Below are 23,898 nucleotides of genomic sequence, written 5' to 3'. Positions count from 1 at the left end.
AGATTGAAGACATTTTGCTTGATTGCATCTACTTTTCAAACACTAAGATTAGTATTTGACTTTTTGCCTTGCTTTGTGATAGGGAATGTGCACGTATGCATTTATAAATATATAACTATTTAAGTAAAAAAACCTCTTGCAGGATAGAAAAAAGCTGTGAAAGAGGACTCCTTCACACTGCCTCCTCCTAGGACTGCGGGATCAACTCCTTTACTGTTACCACCTTGGAAGATGTCCAGGCCAAGGATTATTCCCACCTCCCTTCTTCGTTAGGTCTTCACAATTAGACACTAATCAGCAAGACCATTTCTCTCCAAATGTCTAATTGGGGAATGCAATTAAATTTGAGCTGTGGTTTCCAGCCTGCACTTAGCCTGGAGTTGGTAATTTCTCTCCCAAACCTGAAGAAAGCCTTTTATCGATCTGCAGGCTCTGGTGGTTTGATGCTGCTGAAGGACGTTGTCACTGCCCACCTCTGGCACATCGTCCAGGAATGGTCCCACATAGGATGGACCTCTGCAGATGGCAAACAACAGCATGTTCCTGGACTCCACTGCAATTTCTGGTTGAACTCGTATAGATCTATTGAAAAATGAGGATGACAGTGAAACTGTTACTTTCCCAAGTAGATGAATGTTCTCTTGGGCACATTGTATCTTGGATCCTCTATTCTGTAACATCTTCAGGGTCAGCAAAAGTCCTGTCTGCCACCAGAAGCCCCTTCTCCATGGATGAACTGGTGATGTCCATACCTCTGGTCCTTACCCCCTGGTTTCTATCCAGGGCCTGATTTTTGGCCACCTGATACCTCTCTGATCTTTTTCCTTAGGCTAAGTCCTTTCTTCTCCTTCCTTTCCTCCAAAACCAAGTGTTTTCCCCCCATCCTGATTGCACCAGCCTGGACCAGTGATGAAACCCATCCCCAGCTCCCTGCTCCCAGGGCATTGCTCCAGGTACCACCACCATGGTCCTGCTCCTGCTGGTGTCACCACATTAGCTTCGCAACACAAATAAAAGAATGGATAGAGATGTACAGCTCATCCGAGGCACTTTATCAACCTGGAATAATGGAAATGAAATACAACAAGGGAAAGTGTAGAGTCTTGCATCTGGGCAGGAACAACCCCAGGTTCCAGTGTAAGTTGGGGAATGAGCTGTTGGAGAGCAGTGTAGGGGAAAGGGACCTGGGGGTCCTGGGGACAGCAGGGTGACCATGAGCCAGCACTGGGCCCTTGTGGCCAGGAAGGCCAATGGTACCTGGGGTGGATTAGAAGGGGGTGGTCAGTAGGTCAGAGAGGTTCTCCTGCCCCTCTACTCTGCCCTGGGGAGACCACACCTGGAATATTGTGTCCAGTTGTGGCCCCTCAGTTCCAGAAGGACAGGGAACTGCTGGAGAGAGTCCAGCGCAGGGCAACAAAGATGCTGAAGGGAGTGGAGCATCTCCCATGTGAGGAAAGGCTGAGGGAGCTGGGGCTCTGGAGCTGGAGAAGAGGAGACTGAGGGGTGACCTCATTCATGTTTACAGATATAGAAAGGGTGAGTGTCAGGAGGATGGAGCCAGGCTCTTCTCGGTGACAGCCAATGATAGGACAAGGGGTAATGGGTTCAAACTGGAACACAGGAGGTTCCACTTAAATATGAGAAGAAGCTTGTTCCTGGTGAGGGTGGCAGAGCCTGGCCCAGGCTGCCCAGGGAGGTTGTGGAGTCTCCTTCTCTGCAGACATTCAAACCCGCCTGGACACCTTCCTGTGGAACCTCAGCTGGGTGTTCCTGCTCCATGGGGGGATTGCACTGGATGAGCTTTCCAGGTCCCTTCCAATCCCTGACGTTCTGTGATTCTGTGAATAACGTTTTTAAAAAGTTTTCCCTGGTGTGCCATGCTGAGTGGAGGCTGGAGCCTTCGCTTTCCCGGAGGTTATTGGAGAGCTAAATTCATTTGTTAGTGTTTATATTTTCAAAAAGTGCTGCAGCGCCTCGGGGAGCCACTTACAGCCCCATCAGCGGCTCATTGAGGTGGTGGCTCATCAAGCCCAGGAAAACAAGCACCATTAGGACCAAAGCAAACCCCAACTGTTCCTCTCCTGCATAATGACAGTAATTAGCACTTGCTAGCACTTTGCAAGAATTAGTTAATTATTCCTCAGAGCTTCCTCTTGGAGGAAAATCGTTATTTTTAGTGTTTTCTATACACAGGGAAACTGAGGCAGCAGATTTAAGGTTGTTGCAGAAGGGATGGAGGCGGGACAGAGGCCAGTGCTGTGGCTGCAGTCCCAAACATGTCCACTGCTTCTCCCTTTGCCCTGAGTCCACTGAAACACGTTGGAATTGCATAACCAAATCATGTGTTTCCTAGTACTGAAAGGCTTGGTTGTATTGGAAACAGCTTTTTTTGTTTTTCCTTTTTCTTCAAAATGGGGCATTTGCCTTAAACCACAAAACAAACCTTTTTTTTTAATTAATTTATTTATTTTTTTACCTCCAAACCATCCATTTTCGGAAAATGAAAATCAAGGATTTTTTTTTGCTTTCCTGTTATTGCTGCAACAAGAAGAGCAACAAGACTGGGGAAGGGTCTTGAACACAAGCCCAATGGGGAGAGGCTGAGGGAGCTGGGCTTGTTTAGTCTGGAGAAGAGGAGGCTTAGAGGTGAGCTCAGCACTCTCTAGAACTACCTGAAGGGCAGTTCTAGCCAGGTGGGGATTGGGCTCTTCTCCCAGGCAGTCAGCAATAAGACAAGGGGCCATGGGCTTCAACTCTGCCAGGGGAAATTGAGGCTGGAGATTAGCAAGCAATTCTTTGCAGAGAGAGTGGTCAGGCATTGGAATGGCTGCCCAGGGAGGTGCTGGACTCACCGGCCCTGGAGGTTTTTAAACTGAGATTGGCCATGGCACTTAGTGCCATGATCTGGTCAATGGGCTGGAGTTGGACCAAGGGTTGGACTGGATGATCTCTGAGGTCTTTTCCAACCCAGTCCATTCTGTGATTCTGTGATTACACCTTTTCAAGGCAAAACTGAAGAAACCAAGAAAAGGATAAAACTAAAAAAGTCCAAATGCACACACACAAAATTTGGGGGGGGGGCTAAAAATGCTTCATGTACAGAAGGCCATTGAGATGCAAACCCTTCTTCGCTCAAAGCCTGCAGACTGAAATCAGCTGTGAAGCTGCTTAGTTTTTCCCTGTTGTTTTTTTAAGCAGCTCCAGTATTTTGCATGGCAAGTTTATTTTCTTTTTTTCAGGCCAATAATTTATTGTTCCTATTCTGAGTTTATTCGCTGGGGTTTTACTGTCCCATGAAGACTCTCAGTTGCTTGAGAAGAGAGATGTTTGGTAGATTTCTCTAGGTAAGTGGAAAAAATACATATATGCCTGCTTCATAAAGATGCCAGGCATAACACTGTTGTGTAATTACGCTATTAGTTTTGCAATATACGAAGCTTTTTTGATACATCCAGCTCCTGGGACCCTCTAACACGTAATGATCTCAGGTTTCACGATCAAAAAGTAAATTCTAGCTGAGAAATGCAAACTGGAAATACAGCAGAAAGCCAAGGTTAAGATGCCAAGGTTGTTGCTGCTGCCACTGCTATTACTATTCATAAATGTCAAATTCTCCTGTGGGTTTTCAAGAAGGGCATGTGAGTTTTAAGGCCTGAGTCAGGATTTTTCAGTGCCAGCCACTATGGTGGGAGCAAGCAGCACCGCCTAGTAGAGGTTCTAGTTGCCATCAGTTCATTTCTCTCTTGGCCCATAGGCTGGTGAATATGACATTGCCGATCATTAATAAAACATATAAATCCTAGGGTTCATATAGTCAGCTGAAAAGTTTCCACTGACCTGAGTTTGTTTACCAACAAGCAGGGCTGCTGCTTATTTCCAAAAACGTAACAGATTTTCTAAAAAATTAGTTTTTCAGTTCATTAACAGGTTATGGCATTTTGCTGAAATTATTACACATGTGGCACCCCCCTCGGGCAAATATACTTAGGATTCAGCATAGAATACCTACCTGCTCTCTCGTTCTGTGGTCTTCATATCCCCGGTGCATAACTGTCTGCCAAAATCCTTGAATCAAACATCTGCCTCCTCTAGAAAAATCAAGGCCAAGCAGGGAGCTGATTGTTTCATTTTCTTTGCAAGTGACCCATCTCTCTTCGATGTGCTGCAGAAATCCCTCAGTCCTGAAGGTCTTCATGATATATGCCCAAATCAGGATCTAAGTCCTGAATCCTTTGCTTTGGCCTCATGGTGAGGTTGGGAGACTCCTGTTAGCACAGATGAGACCCCAGTGGAAGACGATGAGGATGCAGAGCCCATCTGCTGGGGAGCAGGCACATCCGTGGCATCTCAAGTGGTGGTGCTTCTCCCATCTTGAAAATGCCCTACTGTCTCTGCTCCTTTCCTCTCTCTCCCCATTGAAGGTTCTGGCTGGAGTTTCAGGTCATTTTCCCTGTCTGCATTTTTGGTGTCTGCACATCCAGAGCTTTCCTGGGAAGAGGTCATGGCTTGTGCTTGTGATGTGGGAGTTCCCACTTGCCTCCATCCTCAGCCTTCAGCCAACACCACTGTCTTCCCTCTCTGGACCACCTGCAGTCCTTCTTGGACACTCCTCTGTGTCCTCCCATATGTCCAAGACTTGCTGCAGAGCAGATGTAAGATATTTCTTCTCTTCTTTATCCCGTTATAGAATCACATAGTTATTTAGGTTAGAAAATAAAGATCATTTAGGTTAGAAAATAAAGATCATCAAGTTCAACTGTAAACCTAACACTGCCAAAGCCACCAGTTAACCATGTCCCAAAGCACCACATGTCTTTTAAACACCTCCAGGGGTGGTGAGTCCACCATTTCCCTGGGCAGCCTGTTCAATGCTTGAGAACCATTTTGATGAAAACTGTTTTCCCCATATCCAATCTAAACCTCCCCTGGTGCAACTTGAAGCCGTTTCCTCTTGTCCTATCACTTGCTACCTGGGAGAAGAGACCAACACCCTCCATACTACAACCTTCTTTCAGGTAGTTGTAGATAGTGAGAAGGTCTCCCCTCAGCCTCCTTTTCTCCAGGCTGAACCGCTCAGGTCCCTCAGACACATTTCATCAGACTTGTGCTCCAGACCCTTCACCAGCTCCATTACTCTTCTTTGGAATATCCCAATATACTTCTTGTAGTCAGGGGCCAAAAAGTGAACACAGTATTCAAGGTGTGGTCTCGCAAGTGCCAAACACAAAGGAACAATCACTTATCCACCCATTAGCTGAAGCTCTTGTCTTGGGTCTCCTTGTCACGCATCCTGAACGTTGCAGTGTTCACCTACCACCTGTTGAGCACTCATGTCCCCAATGCTTGTTCTTTGCTCGTGGGGTTGAGGCACAATCCTGCTCAGGAGTTACTCCACCACATTTCTTGGCCTGTGGTCCTTTGGACACATCTGGGATTAAATTCCTCATTGAGAAGAGGATTTGAACTGTTATCCAAGGCATGACAGCCAGTTTTGCACCCCTCTCCAATGCACAAACATCCCATTAAAGGAGCTGTGTTGGAGGGAGGAATGAGTCGATATAATGCAGATATGTGCGTATCAAGTTTCTTTAAGCTCATTTCTTTCCAGCCTCTAAGTAGAAAGAGGCTAAATTGCTATTTGAAATGTTATTTTGTGATGTTATTCTGCAATTCAGTATGCTTTTTCTCCTTCACTGTCCTAATTACATTCCTATTTTGACTGCTTCATGTTTATAGATTATTTTAATCACGTTGACTTGCTAGTTTATGGGTTTGAGATGTTCTTTGTTCTTCTGGACAATAAGAACTACAGTAACTGCTTTTCTTACTGCAAAAGGAGCCAGTCTATAAGTCTGTTTAGACTGAATGGCCTTTATTGTTGTTATTTTTTTCGTACCTGTTTGGCTGTAGAGATAATCCTCAGGCACAATCTGTGCGATTCTTCCTCCAATATTTCCTAATTTTCATCAACAGGTTTCTCACCAGTCACCTAATGTAAATCAGAACTCCCTGGGGCATTGTATTTATTATCTTCAAGAAATAAGAGCCAGCCCCTTGATATGGAAATCCAGGTATCTTGTTAAAGATAAGGACACCTCTCAAATGAGTAATTTCCTTATTTATTTAGGTAGAGAATAACGTAAGAAAAAAAACTAAATGAAAAAAAACCCCAACCACTCCTTTCTCCAGTTTTTCTCTTGTAACCTGTGCAGCTGAGGTCTGGCATTTTGTGCTCATGTGAAGGAAGACGTAGAAGGATGGAGATACCAAAGTGGTGGTGGGCACAGGGTAGAAAGCCAGGTAGCGTAAGACAGACGGGGTTCGGCTACACACTGAGGATGCCAGTGCTGAACTTCCAGGTTTATTTATGGATTGCCCCAGTGAATCCGCAAGCTGCTTTCTGTCTCCATGCTTGTGTTTTGGAGGTGTAGCTGTAGGTGTTTTCAGGTTGTTGATGAAGACCTGTGCATCAGGCAGACTGAGGCTATGTTTGCATGTAGGTGAACCACGGTCCAGGGTTATTCTCGGAGCAGGTTCAGGGATTCAATTTCCAGCTGAGATGTTTTGGAAGGGGGACAAACTTTCAAAGGCAGGTCCTGGATCCGTGCCCAGAAACGGGGCCGGGTGGACGTCAGCAGTTTTGGTTCAGGGAGGAAGGTCGTGTGAAACTGCATCTCGGATCTGCCCACCCTTGCGCTCGCTGTCGTTTGCGGTTGAACCCAAAGACCTGGAGCGAAGGGCAGAGATTTGCCCACAGGGTGCCCGGGATTTGCATCCTCTGCTGGGAACCTGCTCCTGAAGGAAGACTTGCTGATTAATGGGGTGCATGATCACTGACCTCCACAGAGTACTGGCTGACCTGGTATTACAGGACAACCTTTGATGTTTACCTCTCTGGTATGTAGGGGCTCTCTTGGTGGTCCTGTACATCACAGACATTTTAGCAGGGCTTATTATGATAGGACAAGGGGTGATAGTTTTAAACTAAAGGAGGGGAGATTCAGGCTGGACATGAGGAAGAATTTTTAAGCTGAGGGTGGTGAAACACTGGCCCAGGTTTCACAGAGAGGTGGTGGATGCCCCATCCCTGGAGACATCCCAGGCCAGGCTGGACGGGGCTCTGAGCAACCTGATCTGGTGAAGATGTCCCTGCTCATGGCAGGGGGGGCACTGGGTGAGCTTTGAAGGTCCCTTCCAACCCAAACTATTCCATGATTCTATGGTCCCTCTCCTTCACTGGGAAGATCTCTTCCCTTCCAGTTTCCTAACACTGTATGTAGATCAGTGCCTGCCAGGTTGATTCCTGGTTTTCGCCTACTTCCCAAAGTCTGTTTTCTTAACCAGTAGGTCTCAATGCTAACCCAGAAACAACAGGTTCCTTTTGCTCCTTTACTGGGTGCTGTTGGTTATGTCTCAGAGTGCTTAGGGGGTGGAGAAAGACACATCAGCAACAAGATGGATTTGATGAGTGGTAAAACAGGAGATGCTTGCTGAGGATGCTCAGTGGTTGCAACATATTCAAGAGGAGTGGCATGGGCAGTTTGCAAACATACATCATCCCTGCGTGAGTTCTGGATACTCAGCAATGCAGGGCCCTGCCTTTCTCTGAGATAAAGGTGGGAAGCTGAAAAAAAGCATCTCTTTCCACTCATGGTAGTTATTTTTCTGTTTTATTAACTCACTACCCTGAGCTTATTACCCAGTAAAAGGGAGCATGCTCTCCTTTTCCTCCTTTGATTAGCCAAATTAGATTTGCCAAATAAAGCTTTCCAATGAAAACATAAACTATCTTTGATATAGATTTCCACCCCTAGTAGTTGATTTATGATTCAATAAAAAATATACAAACCTTTAATCAATATGAAAGGGAAAGGCAAATGATTTTTCTTCAAATAACTCAAGGAGGAATCTTTCCTTTATGCATCCGTCTAATATACTAGTCATGTCTATTGAGGCAACGTATAATGAAGAAGGCACTTAGTATTGTTTTTGCTGTGTAAGTTGAGAGGCTTAGCATGTTGTTTTGGAGATGAAGAGGAGGAAACAACCAGATCAGTCTGACAAAGTGTGAGATTGATATGACTCTAAAATGCAGACGTCTCCAGTTGGGTTGTTTTGCTTGTGGTTGCAGTCAACAGAGCTTGGACAAGTCCCAGCATTGGTCTGGAATGATGGAGATATCCAGCTGTGAGAGCTGGACCTCAGACCCTGGAGATACAGACTGTCCTCCCAGTGTGGAGCAGCAGGCAGTCAGTCCCAGGGGGCTGATGTGTCACCCCCACCCCACTGCTTGTCACCAGTCAGCCACAGCCCCGAGGACTGCAGGCACTATGGGAGCAGGGATTTGAGTGGGTGAGGGCTATTGTGATTTTTTTTTAGCTTCCCAGCTCTTCCCTCAGCCTGAACTTCTTTTAAATGGGCCACCAGTCTGCTTGTAGGAGATGGCAGAGAGGACATTACTTGTATGCATGTTTTTGTGGTTTCTACCATGGTATCACCTTTCCACCTAGACTGTGTGGTGCATCAATATTGCACAGGATGGACTGTAGTAATATTATAGTGAAAGAACCATAGAATCATTTTAGTTAGAAAAGACCCTCAAGATCACCAAGTCCAGCTGTTAACCTAACTCTGGCACTAAACCATGTCCCTAAGAACCTCATCTATACGTCTTTTAAGCCACTCCAGGGATGGTGACTCCACCACTGCCCTGGGCAGCCTGTTCCAATGCCTTTCCAGGAAGAACTTTTTCCTAATATCCAATCTGAACCTCCCCTGGTGCAACTTGAGGCCATTTCCTCTCATCCTGTCACTTGTTACCTGGCAGAAGAGCCCAACCCCCTCCATGCTCCAAGCTCCTTTCAGGCAGTTCAGAGATCAGAAGGTCTCCCCTCAGCTCCTGTTCTTCAGCTGAACCCCCCAGGTCCCTCAGCCGCTCCCATCACATTTGTGCTCCAGCCCCTCACCAGCTCCATTCCCTTCTCTCAACTCGCTCCAGTACTGAGTGATTCCAGTCTCCAGATTTGCTCATCAGAGTGGATTTTGCTGACTGAGATCTGCCTTCATGCTGATGCCACCTTCACTGGCGGAAATATCAGTGACTTGCCACAGAGTGTCTGATGTGCAGAAACCGGCTCGAACAGCATCACTGCATCACTCTTTTGTACTCAAGAGACGATTAATAAGACAAACATTGTAGGAGGAGTTCCCAGTCACTCTGTGTGAGGTGTGGACTGTGACACAGTTTAATCATCATGCTCCTGATGGGTGCTACCTAGTGGTATTGTCATGGCGACAAGATAATTATGAGTGTAGTGAGAAATTTTGGTTAATATTTCGTATAACATTCAGGAGTTATATAAGTGTGCTTTAGGCAGCTGTAGCAGAGACTGGGAGCCTGAGGCCAGACATGTGCTAAGTCAGGTACAAATGCAGCACTGGTGGCAGGAAACAGGAAGGAAATGACCATGAGGAGGAGAGCAAGGCTGGGCAATGCTAATTTTAAATGATCTAGAAGCCCTCATAAAATGTTTGTTTCCTTCTCATCAAAGGGCAGAGGCTAGGAGAGATGTAAAACGTACTTTCAGAACTTATATTTGATACTCATATTGCTTTAGACAGTGTAAGAAACAGAGAGTACATGGATGGAGATTCCATCTCACTTAGAACAAGAGACGGAAGCTATCTAAGATACTGCTACGGCTACAGAAGATCTTTGTTCGGCAAAACTGTAACAAAATCTGACATCATAGTTTCCTGTAGCTGTAGTCCCATGATACAAGTCTATCTTCAAATAAATATATTATTTCCTCCTTTAACCTTATCAAGTGATCAAGCTAGTTCTTATGCCCTATCTACAGGTGTGTGAGTCCTTTGAACAGAGCTGTTGGTGCCTTATTGATTCTCTGCTAAATGAAAGAGATACCACATTGCTTTGTAGTATTTAAAGGGTACCAAGATGCATGTGCATGTGAGCTCTGTAGAAGGGTTTGATATATAATGTCAGAGAAATAAATGCCTTTTGATAACTTGCAAGAGCTGAGCAAACTCCATTATTCATTGAAATAGTGAGGCTCATGTCTAACCATCAATACCATCAATGTGGCAAAAGTTTCTAGGTTTATGGGTGTCTTTTCCAGATGTTCAGACTTTTAGGACAAGGCATGATCTGCACTACTGCCTGTCCCACCAAACATCAATGTCATCGGCATCCCTTCAGTCCTTTGTAGGTCAGCAGCTCCCTACCATAATTGCCTCTTGGGATACCTCAGGGAAAACTCCCCATGCTTTTTGTTCCAGAATCATGGATCCTCTATCCACGCTGTGCTAGCACATAGATATGTGAAGTCTACGGGGCATGATCAAGGGGTCTCGTTCCTGCCCCATGAAGAGCAGTGGTGCTCGTCTCTGTCACTCAATTCTACAACATTATTCAGAACACGCAGCTATCTTCGAAATGCAGTGTTGGAACCATTGCCTAATTATTTCAGGAAGATTCATTTTTGGAGGTTGATACAAACTCTAAATTAGAAATCACATCCACTTTTCATGCCTGAGGATTCATAATAAGAACAGCGAGAGCTCCCAGGCACAAATAAGGGTGCGGGTGAATTTCTCATCGTGAAATTACCACTGAGGTTATTATTGACTAGCTTTTGTTTTTCTTGATCATTAATGTTGTTCTGCTTCTCTGGACAGCTTATTGGCAAGGAGCACAGTTAGCATCCTATGCAGCAAACACATGCGGAAGGCAATATAAATGTAAAATGAGTTAAGTGAGATGCTATTATTTAATGCAGACTTGCAAGCTTAAAATGTCAGGTAGGAATTTTGCTCAGAGAAAAGAAGCAATAACTGACCTAAAAGGATGGGTTTGTTTACCAGCTGGGTTATACCTTAGGAGATGATTTACATTGTCACTATGTATGATTCCTTACTGGAGCATTTTATGTTATGTTTTCACTAGTGCAAAGGTAAAATTCATTTGCCAAACACAGATGCCTGGTGCTGAGATGCCCATCAATATGCAAAAATCTCTATGGACCAGGTAGAAACAGCACAGGACTTATGAGTGACCTACCCTCTCCTGGATCAATAACTCAAAGGCATTTGCATTAAAGTGAATCACTCTCCAGGCTCAGCTGACATTGTCCATCAGTGGAAGGACTTGGTTGTTATCAGCTCCTAATGCCATTTGACATGGTACATAGAATAATAGGATAATAGAATCATTTTGGTTGGAAGAGACTCTCAAGATCATCGAGTCTAACCGTTAACCTAATTCTGGCATTAAATCATGTCCCTAAGCACCACATCTACACATCTTTTAAATCCTTCCAGGGATGGTGACTCCGCCACCTTCCTGGGCAGTCTATTCCAATGCCCGAAGACCTTTTCTGTATAGACATTTTTCCTAATTTCCACTCTAAACCTCCCTGGCACAACTTGAGACCATTTCCTCTGGTCCTGTAACTTGTTACTTGGTAGAAGAGACCAACCCCCTCCTGCTCCAATCTCCTTTCAGGCAGTCGCAGAGAGTGAGGAGGACTCTCTTTAGCCTCCTTTTCTTTAGGTTGAACCCCCTCAGTCACTCCTCATCACACCTGTGCTCCAGCCCCTTCACCAGCTCTGTTCCCTTCCCTGAATTCACTCCAGCACCTTAACATCTCTCTTTGATAGAGACTGATCCAAACCCATACGAAATCATCAAGAATCTGCTCACACGACTAGTTCAGCATGCTTGTGAGTCCAGCTTCAGTCACTGTTTACATTGCTTTCATGAATGCTGAAATACAAATGGTCTGACGTGAATTGAGGAGTATGTGAGGTCCAAGTGCCTGTTCATGCAGCATGGGCAGATGAAGAACAAGCGAAGTGCAGTCCATGGGAAGATATCTGAGCTTGGCTTTCTGTAATCATGATGTGTCTCCTTTGAGTCTGGGCTACAGTCAGTCTTAACCACGTCCAATGTAGACTGGGCCAGATCACATTCACCATCAGACCTGTTCTTTGTCTTGCGGTTTGTATAGACTCCTCTAGATCTTGATATCAGGGCTATAAACAGGCTTAAACCTCTCCCAGTTCTGTTAGTGGGCAAATCTGCAGCAGAACTGGAGTTTGTAAGTGGGACTGGATGGGAGGCTGGAGGGAGGAAACTTTTGTGAAACAAACAGGTGAAACTTCCAGACTTTAACTACTGATTAGTTTAAGTATTAGGTGATAACTGTTTCTAAAATGCGTCACCTTTAAGGAAGGTCTCATTAATAATTTGTCTTGCCAGTGCTAAGCACATATGCTATCTATCCATACCCAGGATAGACTGGCACAGTACGGCCACCATTCACAGTAATTTGATAAGAAAAAGAAAAGCATATTATCTCAGCAACAATGAGATGTAAATTAGAGGAATTCCCTTTCACCCCACTCACAGACACTCGAGTGTTTCCCCTCAATTACTTGCAAATAGCAGCTTATTCAATTAAGAATTAGAGCTGAAAATAAACTCCTTCTCCTCTCCTTCAGCTCTCCCTTGGTTCCCTCTGTGTGGTATCAGAGATAAGTGAAGACCTTTCTCCTTACAACAGCCTACAGGGTCAGCAGCATTAACCTTGTTTTACGGAGGCAGATCTGAAGGACACGGAGAGATCAAGCAACTTTCTCAGAGCTGCAGAGGGAATGGGAAGCAGCACAAAGACCTGAACCTGCTCCTCAGAGGGGCTGGCATTGCGTGTCAAACCAGAAGAAGGATTTTTCCTTCTTTTATAATTTGAAAAGCGATGATAACAAGGTTCTTTGCATGGACAGTTGGAAATTCCTGGAGGTGGCAGTGGCAGAAATGGAGATTTTCCCTGTTTCTTCCTGAATGAAAGGAAAATCAATGTCAGTGGTATAGGTGATGTAGTGATGTTGTGCTAAGCTGTTCCATTCCTACCCAGTTAGTACATATATCAGTGGCACAGTTCTGCAGTTCGTTGAACATACAATAGCCAGGAATGCCGTGCAAATGATAGCAGGATGCTTGTCTAGCCCTGTCTAACCCTGTCTGACTATGCTTGAAAAAAATCCATACAGTTGTTTTTTTGATCTATCAGTGCTTTTTAAACCCCTGAGCTCCTTGCTGTGCTCTGTGGTTGAGAGAGGTTCAAACCCTGGCTCAGAGCACTCTGCCATTTACTGTTGCACGGTGGGTGTCCAAGTCCCCTGAGTACACCTCACTTCTGTTTGAAAGAGTCACAGCTGGAAGGAGACACCAGACTTTGGGCACACACCGTCTTTCAAGGGTTGAAACCTTCCTGCTCCTAACAGTAGCGTACCAGACACCCTGTATGGCTGTGAGTTACAGAATCCCAGAATCCCAGAATGGCTGGGGTTGGAAGGGACCTCTGGAGATCATCCAGTCCAACCCACCTGCTAAAGCAGGTTCACCAGAGCAGATCACACAGGAAGGTGTCCAGGTGGGTTTGAATGTCTGCAGAGAAGGAGACTCCACAACCTCTCTGGGCAGCCTGGTCCAGGCTCTGGCACCTCAAAGGAAAGAAGTTTCCCCTCATATTCAGATGGAAACTCCTGTGCTCATTGCTTCTCATCCTATCATTGGGCACCATTGAAAGGAGTCTGGTCCATTCTCTTGACACCCACCCTGGAGATATTTATAAACACTGATGAGATCCCCTCTCAGCTTCTCTTCTCCAGGCTGAACAGCCCCAGCTCTCTCAGTTTCTTTTCATCAGAAAGATGATCCAGACCCCTCATCATCTTCGTAGCCACTGGACTCCCTCCAGTCATTCCTTGTCCTTCTTAAACTGGGGAGCCCAGAACTGGACGCAGAACTCCAGATGCAGCCTCACCAGGGCAGAGTAGACAAGGAGGAACAACCTCCCTTGACCTGCTCCTCACACTTGAATAATGTGGATATTTGGCACTGCTGCAAGTCCAGGGATGTAACACCAGAGCCATTTCTGGACTGCATGGGCAGCAAATAATATCTGGCAGCTGTGGGCTGGCTGTGCCTGCTCTAACAATGCCCGTGCATGGCTATTGTCTGCAAGGGCACACACCAGCGAATCTCTTTTTCTATTTGCAACTCCCTGGGTTCATAACATGTGTTTCAAAGTCACTTTCCCAGAGTAGGTTAACAAATACCAAAAGTCAAATGTTGTTCTGCTTGCAGGAGAGAAGGAAAAGTGTAACAGCTTCTCCTTCCCTTTTCTTCGATATTCAGTGCAAGAACAGATGTGGATATAATGTATAATTCCATGGGAATGCAGCTGTAATTTTGCGTGAATTAATATCCACTTGTTATCCCGCCTACTAGAGAGGAAGAAAGATCCTTCTAGCTGGTTTTAGCAGACACCTGGCCTGTTTTTCTTCGCTTTCCTGGTAGCAGGATCCCTTACCACTTTCGTCTGTGCAATTAAAGATGAAAAGAGCATCTAGGATTTTTTGGCATGAGCTGGGTGGAGGGATGCAGAAGAGCTATGGCAAGGCAGGATGTTCTTGGAGCTGGAGTTTTTCTTGGACGTCAGCCCAGGATTTTCTGGAATGGGAGACAGTTTTACTGAAAGGTTCACAAACTCCCGAGGACTGGGCCCAAATTTCCCCTGCCAAAGCTCCACGCTGCTCTATTGGGACAGACTGGAGCATAACATAGCTGTAAATATTCCAGGAGAAATTTTGGCCCTGCAGGACTCAGCTTTGCTGTGTTTGTCCATCACTGCTGCAGGTGAGGTGGGACTGCAACACTGTATGGAAAGCGGCTGTAGTGCTGGGTTGTAACTGGTAACTGCGCTCTGCAGGGAACCCTCTTAGTGGGAATAATTCACTCAACACAGACTTAGGAAGTCTGGGCATTTCATCATATTATCATCTTCTGTGCTTTCTCAACTCTTTACTGTCATGTTTTCATCCCCTCCCATGTTCCCCTCATTGCTTATGTCCACTATTCTTCCATGGTACAAGACCTGTCTCCTCTAGAGCACACCAATTGCTTTTCCGATGCATTGGGTTCTGCACTGTGGAGGATACAAAGGCCGCTGGGACCTTGTTTGAAAACACACTGTAGGGCAGGGAGAGCTGAACCTGGCTAAATCTCATATACGTTGCTCACTGAGTAAAGGTTTTGGAGTAAAAACTACTCATGGCAAACTAAGGGTTGTTTTGGAGAGGACTGGCTGGTTTATTGCAAAATACCTAGAGTTTGAACTCATGTTTATGCATCTGTGGAAGATCAAGGACTGGGGCCCTGGAGGTGACTGGAAAGCTAAATTGTATGATGGTAGAGACATATCTCATGAGACCTGAGTCCAAAGGTCTCTGCATAACACTCTTGACAATCATAAGGTTGCTCCAGGACTGACTTGAAAATACAAAGAGAGACACTGTATACAAAGCAGATCTCCTTTCTTCACTTCTCTTCTGGCTGAAAGCCCATTGCTTTCATTGAGTATCTCTCTCCATTATGGTGTCCTACCTACATTTCCAGTTCTACTTGCAACTCCCAGTGTACAGCTACATTGCCTGCCACCCTTCAGGTTTAACCTGAAAACCAACATATATTGCACAGAAGCATTTAAGTCTCTGGAGGGGTTGCATTTGGCTGGGGAATAAGCAAGGACCATGGCAGCGATTCTACCAAGAGCTGATATTCCAACACCAGTATCCTCTGAGGTCCTTGTGGAGATGCCCCTGGTGATCAGGGACAGCAGATTTACCAGACAGGGTCAAGCTAATTGTCTTTGACAGTATCCCACAGCACATACCTTAGAATCATAGAACAGTTTGTATTGGAAGGGACCTTCAAAGCTCACCCAGTGCCACCCCTGCCATGAGCAGGGACATCTTCACCAGCTCAGGTTGCTCAGAGCCCTGTCCAGCCTGGCCTGGGATGTCTCAAGGGATGGGGCATCCACCACCTCTCTGGACAACCTGGGCCAGTGTTTCACCACCCTCACAGTAAAAAAATTCTTCCTCATGTTCAGCCTGACTCTCCCTCCTTTAGTTTAAAACCATCACCTCTTGTCCTATCAAGGATCCTTTGGGATGCTACAGACAGTCCTGCTGTCATGGGATAATCTGCCGGTGAGGAGGTGTTCCTCCAGCCTCTGTTAGTTGAATGTTACCACGTTCTCTGAGCCACGAACATTTCTCAGCCTTGACAAAACTCTAGAGACTCTGCTTCAAATCATAAATAACAGAAGTCTGGATTTCCTTGTTTCTCATGTAGAATGGTTTTCCAAAAAGGCCTGAGGCACTCTGATATATTGGCAGATCTGTAGCATGTTCAATTACAGGTGAATCAGTAATGGATATAGTTGTACAAGCTTTGTGAGGTTTGGACATCATAGCCAAAATTCTTGTACTAATCAGACTCACATTACCGCTTCTCTGGATATATCTATTCTTGGATTTCTAAGGTATTTTTTCCCATGCTTTGTTAATTGCTAAATGGAGGAAATTAAGTTACATCATTCCAGAAAATAATAACTTCACTGCTTGGTTTCCATCATATGTAATATGCTTTACAATTTCGGCACATGCTGAAGTTCCTTGCCAAATTATAGCTTTTCTGAGCAGAGAAAGTGCAGTTTTCTGCACTTTTGCTATAATATGCCTCCTTGCTGATAATACTGCTTTGACAAATGCGCCTTTCTGCTTTCACTGATTTGATTGATTTTATGCTCAAGTTCTAACTGCGTTGGAAGAAATTACTCATTCTGGTAATAATTTTGATAAGCTTATCAAGGAATTTTCTTCCAATATAGTTACACTTTTAGGCAACTCTAAATGATCTATTGTTCTAGCTTCCCTGGACCCCCACCTTACTCAAGTGCAGTGGAATTTAAATAATTTATAATGCTTGTGGATGCGGTTGCTCTAGAGCTGGCAGTAAATATTAATCCTGCTATCCCAACCTTCTTTTCCTTCTTGAGAATACTGAGGTTTTTCTTAAGTACATTGTACCTTTCCCATGTTAACTCTGTGTTAATCATGTACACCATTATATTTTGAACACATGACTCAATGCCTTGCTAGGCTTGTGTCTGAATGAAAAAGCCATTTATCAAAAAACGTGCCTTAGGGAGAGATAGCTTTTTCATTTAAATTAGGATTATCCTATTGTTTGACAGATCCCATTAAGACCATCTACCCAGCCCAACCAAAGACCTTCATAACAATGTGAAATGGTAATAATAAGGCAGGCTTCTGTTTTCCTGATTCAGCCACGGGGATATAATTAAGTGAACATCAAAACTTGTTTTAAGAGTGCTGTCTAATAAGGTGGCCTATTTTGCTTTTATAGGCTCAGTTGATTCCATTCTCCTGTGGCTCAACATTTCAGTGTAAATGGTAGTATTTGAATTTAAAACAAAACTGTTTTTTTATCAGTAGTTTTCCCAGCCATCTATGTGCTTTCTGCCTGATGCCAGGTTTTGTTTTGCTTTTTTCCCCAGGGAGCTCCTTAGCACTAGAAACTTCAGATATTGACGTCATAATTTATTTTTTGGAGTAATCTGGGTATTCAGATTTGCCAGTGTTTCCTGCCTGCAGCCTGCTGCAAGGTCCATAATGCCCTCTCCAGGACACTGACTGCTCCAGCTCAGCTGCAGCACATCCCTGAGCACTGAGCATGTGGGTAACTTGTCCACCATCTCTGCCTTGGATACCTCCCTCTTCCTGCTACGTATTTGTCCACTTACACTTCTCTCTGGTGACCAACGACAGAACCCGAGGGAATGGCAGGAAGATGTGCCAGGGGAGGTTCAGGTTGGACATTAGGAAAAGGTTCTTCACCCAGAGGGTGCTGGACACTGAACAGGCTCCACAGGGAGGTGTCACGGCCCCAAGCCTGACAGTGTTCAAGAAGAGACTGGACAACGTCCTCAGACACACGGTGTGAACTGTGGGGTTGTGCTGTGCAGGGACAGGAGTTGGATTCGATGATCCTTGTGGGTCCCTTCCAGCTCAGGACAGTCTATGATTCTAGCAGAGCTTTCGTCTTACTCTTACATGATTTTATTTCATTCTCGATTGGACAGTATCATTCTTTCTTGCTCAATCAGCTCTTCTGTCAAAAGCCATTAAAGCTTGTCAAGGTCATCTTCATTCACCTTTTTTCTCCATGATATTTTTTATCTTCACGTTCATGCCCATGTTGATGTTTGTGCAGCATCTAGAGTACAACCCTGGCCTCACTCTCTCCGCTCTGTTTTTGTGGAACAAGCATCACTTGATGGCTCTGTTAATCAGCTAGGACATATATTCCATGTAGGACAGCAACCTCTCCTTGTATAATCTTCTTAATGGAAGTTGGATATATGCCTTCAGTGTTACCAGTTATTAGTTTAGCTGGTCCTTTTTCGGAGTGAGAAGATGTAGGTATTTTTATTGACTGTTTAGTCAACTTAGCCTTTCCAAAATTTTTAAACTAATTTGGTACACTGCTGAAGGAGAATGCCACCTAACAAAATAATTTGATTCCATCTTTTGCTGCCAGTGGTATCTTGCTTGGCGTTTTTACCATGGCTCCATAGAGAGAGAAGTTACGAATCATACAAAGAAACTGTGAATATAAATCACATATTGCAATAGATACATTTTTGCCAATCTGTTTGCAGAGGGGGAAAACAGTTCGGTGTCTAAAACAAGCCATGGGCTCAGTAATGTGTAAAACAGCAGTGTCAGTCAAGAGTACTGAAGGAAGAGAAGAAGATAACTCGGCTGCCTGCATTACCATGTGAAGTCCTAGTGCCCCATTGCAAGGAGTGAGTTAGAGGAAACCGTTTGCCTTCACTTGAGGGACAAAATGAGAAATCTGCTAAAACCTCCTCTAAAATCTCCTCTTACCTCTGATAGTTTTAACGGGAGGAAATGGCTCCATTCCTGATGCTTTGGCAGCGACACAGCAGTTCATGCCCTTGGTGCTGGGTTTCTATTTCAGTCCTAAGCAGGTTTTTGTTCTCCAGCGCAACAAGGTCATTAATCAACAAATCAGCAGAAGCACCGTGAAATCACTCCAGTCACATCTGAAACAGAGACTAAATCCCACTTTGTAGGCGATCACACTTCTGAGACCTGTACATTGGCAGCAAAGTGCTTCCCAGGCGCAGAGTCCGTGGAAGGGGTGCCAGTACTGTCCTTTGTCATTTTAGGTGATTGCAGTCACCGACCGCACTGCTGCTGTTGCTCAGGGAATGGAGCACATTGTGAGGGTCAGTTGGGAGCTCCAAAGTGTGACCTTGAAGGTTTCACCATAGTGGTGTCTGCAATGCTGGTGGCATGTCTCTCCCCTCCTCCCCACCGCCACACTCCTGCGAGTTAAGGGAAAAGAGCAAGATGGGCAAAAAGGGGACAGAAACATCTTCATTACTCTGAGGGTAAACATGGGCATGGGAAAATACCCCTATCCGTGTTCCAGCCGGAGTCAAGCTGACAAAGCACTTCATTGTTGCATCTTATGCAAAGTATTCACTTCTCAGATATATTTTAAATTCCCAGATCAGGCACTTGGAAAGTGTTAATCCTGATCTCCACTAATGCCCTGTGCCTGCCTGCTGCCCCTGTTGTTTTGCTTCCATCCGAGAGGCTCAGACCTGTCAGACATACAAAGGAGTTTATTATTTCCAGGGGGGCTCTGCAGTCCTTGATTTGAAAGGTTTGAGAGGTTTCCTAGCTGAGCAGGAGAGGGCAGCAAAACATAGAGATTGAGAGAGAGCAAGAAGGAGATCCCCTTTGCAGAGCTTGCAGGAATTCATTTAACTGTTTCAGGAAGGGTGCACTTGCGTGGAGTGGGATTTGGGGTTGTCCAGTGCCGTGTATGGCGATGTTACTGCAGACGGGACAAAGTCGCTGGGGTGGGCAGTTTGCTACAGCTCACATTCAGAGCTGTCCTCCCAAGAGAGGTCATCTGTACTAGGCTTAAGTGGGAGTCTCTTTGACCCTCAGAGGGTGATCAGAGATGTGGAAACGATGATGAGCTGTAGAGAACGATGCTTACGAGTCAACCGCCCCAGAAAACCACAATGTTTTTGGTAAGAAATGTGAATACAGCGCCTGGGAGAAGGAGGTACCTCTCTTTTGTTTCTCACCCCGTGATACAGAGCCAAAAGCTTCCAAACCACTGATAAAGGCAATATGGGTGGAAGTTTCAACAAAAAATAAAGACCAAGATCTTGGCAACAGTGGGAATAAACACAGTCCATATAACAATTGGTGTGGAACAAATGCAGAGTGTTGAGGAATGCAGTTACTGCGGCAACCTGGTAATAATAGATAACAGCAGTACAGAGGTGGAAATAAAAGTGAGAACAAGGAAAGAATTTAGAAATACAAATACGTTAATCAAAATCAGGAGTAATAAAAACCTCGTCAGAGCATTAAATCTGAAGCAATGCAACAACATCGTTATGCTGCTGGTGTTTTATTTGGCAGAAGTATGGCCAGAGACAACCACTCCTGAATAAAACAGCAGAGTTTTTATGTATGGTATGGTGTGAAGGATATTAAGAGTTAAGCAGGCAGAAATGGCGATAAATCTGAAAACACAACTGAACACCAGAACATCCTGAAGTTACACCCCAGAGTACAGGAAAGTGCCAGGAGGGGGATTTATTGCACTGGGACAGTGGTAAAAATTAACAGAGGGATTCCCAGGGCTGTGTTCTCATCAGATATAGCAAGATATATGCACAGACCTGGCTTTGAGCTTAGTATGCTAGTCTTTAGACTTCCAGGTGGAGACTTAAGTTGAAAACTCTGCAGACTTCCAGGAATCAGGTACCAAAGGCCCACATTCAGCAAAGACCATGTTCCCGCTATACGGAACATACAGATTTTCTCTAGATCTGATTGCTGGGATTTGTTTGAACTGAAAAGTAAAACGAGATATAAACTCTGGGGGTAAGACTGGGGGGACGCACTGCCATCATCCATTAGGCCCACAAGGAGGGTGTTCAGAACAAGGCTGGTCAACCTTCTGGTGATATTCATAGAATAGTTTGGGTTGGAAGGGACCTTCAAAGCTCATCCAGTTCAACACCCTCCTGCCACGAGCAGGGACATCTTCAACCAGATCAAATTGCTCCTAGATTGCCTTCACATCCTCACAAAAATCAATGTGAAAACTAACCCAATTGCTGCTATGGTTTTCCATTGCATTGAACTAGGAGTCAAAAGCTGCTCTCCATGGATGCTGTAGAAAAATAGTACCTGATTTTCTAAGTCAGGAGGCCAGACAACTTATTCCCATGCAAGGGGAAGGTTGTGCAATGAGGCCTGTAGATCAGCAGGAAAAAGGGCAACCATGGCCAGGCAGTGGGCAAATTAATTGTCCTGGCAGCTGAATGTGATTAGACATTATTAGTATAGTACATTAGTTTTGATGGTAAAGAAATGCTCCCTTCTGTGGGAACAGCTGCCATTTTGAAAATTGCTTTTGTGGCAGAATGAAACTTTAGTGAAATGAAAAAAAAAGCCATCAAAAACATCGGTGATTGTACAAACATTATGTTGAGAAGTAATCAATACTATTCGGAGAAAATATGAAATATACTCATTTTCTTTCATCTCAGCCTATTTTCAGGTGGCTCAAGGAACTGTTGCAATAATAGGCAAATATATAAACACAGTACTGAAAAGAACACAGAATCACAGAAACACAGAATGGTTTGGGTTGGAAGGGGGTGAAACAAAAGAGAGCAAGAAAGTCAAAATGAAACCTCTCTGCTTTACTGAAACATTTCAAAATCAGAGTGAAATGAGAAAGTCAAAGCAATATCCATTTCTCCAATTTTTCCATCAGATATTTCACTGAATTCAACTTGTTTCAGCACAATGTCTCCATTTCCACGAAATGTCATTTACAAGTGGAAAGCTTTTGTGTGATGAATGTTCCCAATTTGGTCTAAACATGGCACACCTGACGGGTGCCATCTTTGTGGCCAACAGAATTGGATGACTTTGGGAACGAGTCACGGCCACTTTCCCAGCTCAGCTCCCCATTATGTGTATTCTGCCTCTTGGGATCAAGGATCTTCATGAACAGACTTTCCACTGCTTAGCATCAAAGATTATGAGATACCAAAGGTATTCTCTGATTTATCAGGCTTGGTGGAGTCTCACATTGCCTGACTTATGTCAGATCAATTCAACTGCGTCCTTGGTCTCAAATTTCCAACATGTAAAGTATTTTATTTTATTGGGTTTGTTTTTTTTTTTTTTTTTGGTGGTTTAGGAATCTGCACCGCCAGAATTAATTTAAAGAAGGAACATGTTTAGTAAAGCAGGAGTTTCTGCTGTGGTTGATATTGTTTTCCTGACATGCTCATTTGAAATTCAGCTAACATACTCTTTTTGCAGCATTTGCAAGCAGGGAGGGAAGGACTGCCATTTCAGCAACAGTAACATGTAAGTGCTATCATTATTAATAACAATCTATATTTCAATACTGCTTGGAGGCCTCAAATAAGATTAGTGGCTCATTATGTTAAGCTATATGTAAATACACAGGCACAGAGTGTTTTGTAAAGTAGCCTTTATCTAGACTAACAAGACGAAATAAGGGAGGACGAGAGGATTTTTTATGACTTTGAATTTATAGAAGGGGAACAATTTATATTAGTTATGATTATGAATAAAACTAGCCAAAAGAGACAACTAAATTTTGGCTCTTTCAGGCCAAGGTGATGAGCTGTCTTGTGACAGTTTTTTGTTTTACAAGAATATTACCTTAAGTTACTGCCAAACCCATCCCAACCTTACCACTGAAAGCGACTAGACAACAAGCTTTTTACTGAGACATGTAATTCATATGAGCTTCCTACTGAAATGTTTAGGTGTTATCCCAAGAGACAATTTCTGGGGCATCATTCCCTTCATATCTCTAAGGCGGAATCACAGAAGTCTGCTTACTTATGTGGAATAGCAAATGAAAAACTGTTGATATGGCAAACAAAGTGTTCAGTGTATATTTTTTTTTAACCCTAGCACAAAATTATCTAGACTAACTTCTGCACATTCTCCTCCAACCACAGCCAATATGAGCCCAAAACAGCCTGAATTGTTTGAAATTTCTGTGAGGAATAGTCCCATCAGTTATATTCTTGCAAATCCAGCCTGTGGCAAAGTCAGAGTCTTGGCATGTTTTGTGTGTGCAGCACAATATACTGAAAAAAACCCCAACCCATCCAGAAAACAAGAACAAACCCACTCTCACATTCCCACTTGTTCAACTCATGCTGTGACCCTGTGTGCATTGAAAGGTTCAATTTACCAATTGACTTTCTGGAGCAAGATTTGTGTCCATTGGTGCCTGGGGTACCCTATATCAAATCCTTTATTGCATTCCTGTCTCTTACCCATTTCTGCCTTTGCACATGATACTTGAAGTGACCTAAAATAAAGCCCTTTGGAGGCAGGGGAATTTCACACACCGGTGTCCACTTACCATAAAACTTCTTGGCAGTTATACTATTTTGATTTAATTGCTCTAGAAAATGTGAGTTCTTTTGTTTTCCTAGAAAAATCAAGCAAGTACAAGCTGCTGTGGTCCTGGAGGACACTGCTAGTCTTCCCTGATGACCTTGAGCTCTTTGTGTCCCAGCAAGTCTGTTTCTGATGTGACATGAGCTTGATCTGGAAAGGAGAACTGAGCCTCCTGAAAAGTGAAGGCAGGATAAATCTTTGTAAAGGGCCAGCACACTCTGTGACAAGGATAAATTAGCCCTGTTGCTCCAAAAAGCCATTAGATGAACAGGTGAAATGTTTAGGGACAAGCAGGAGGAGAGAGTCCATGACCATCTTTAGTGGCATTCATTAAAGCTATGTTTCCTGTGAAAATTAATCTCTCTGCAGCTTTCCCTCCACTTAGGGAGAGTGTTCCAGCATTTCTGCAAGGAGAAAGAG

This window comes from Patagioenas fasciata, chromosome 2 (assembly GCF_037038585.1).
Source record: "Patagioenas fasciata isolate bPatFas1 chromosome 2, bPatFas1.hap1, whole genome shotgun sequence".
In the NCBI taxonomy this organism is placed as follows: Eukaryota; Metazoa; Chordata; class Aves; order Columbiformes; family Columbidae; genus Patagioenas; species Patagioenas fasciata.
The sequence above is the reverse complement of the archived record's forward strand: the minus strand, read 5'-3'. Positions refer to the sequence as shown.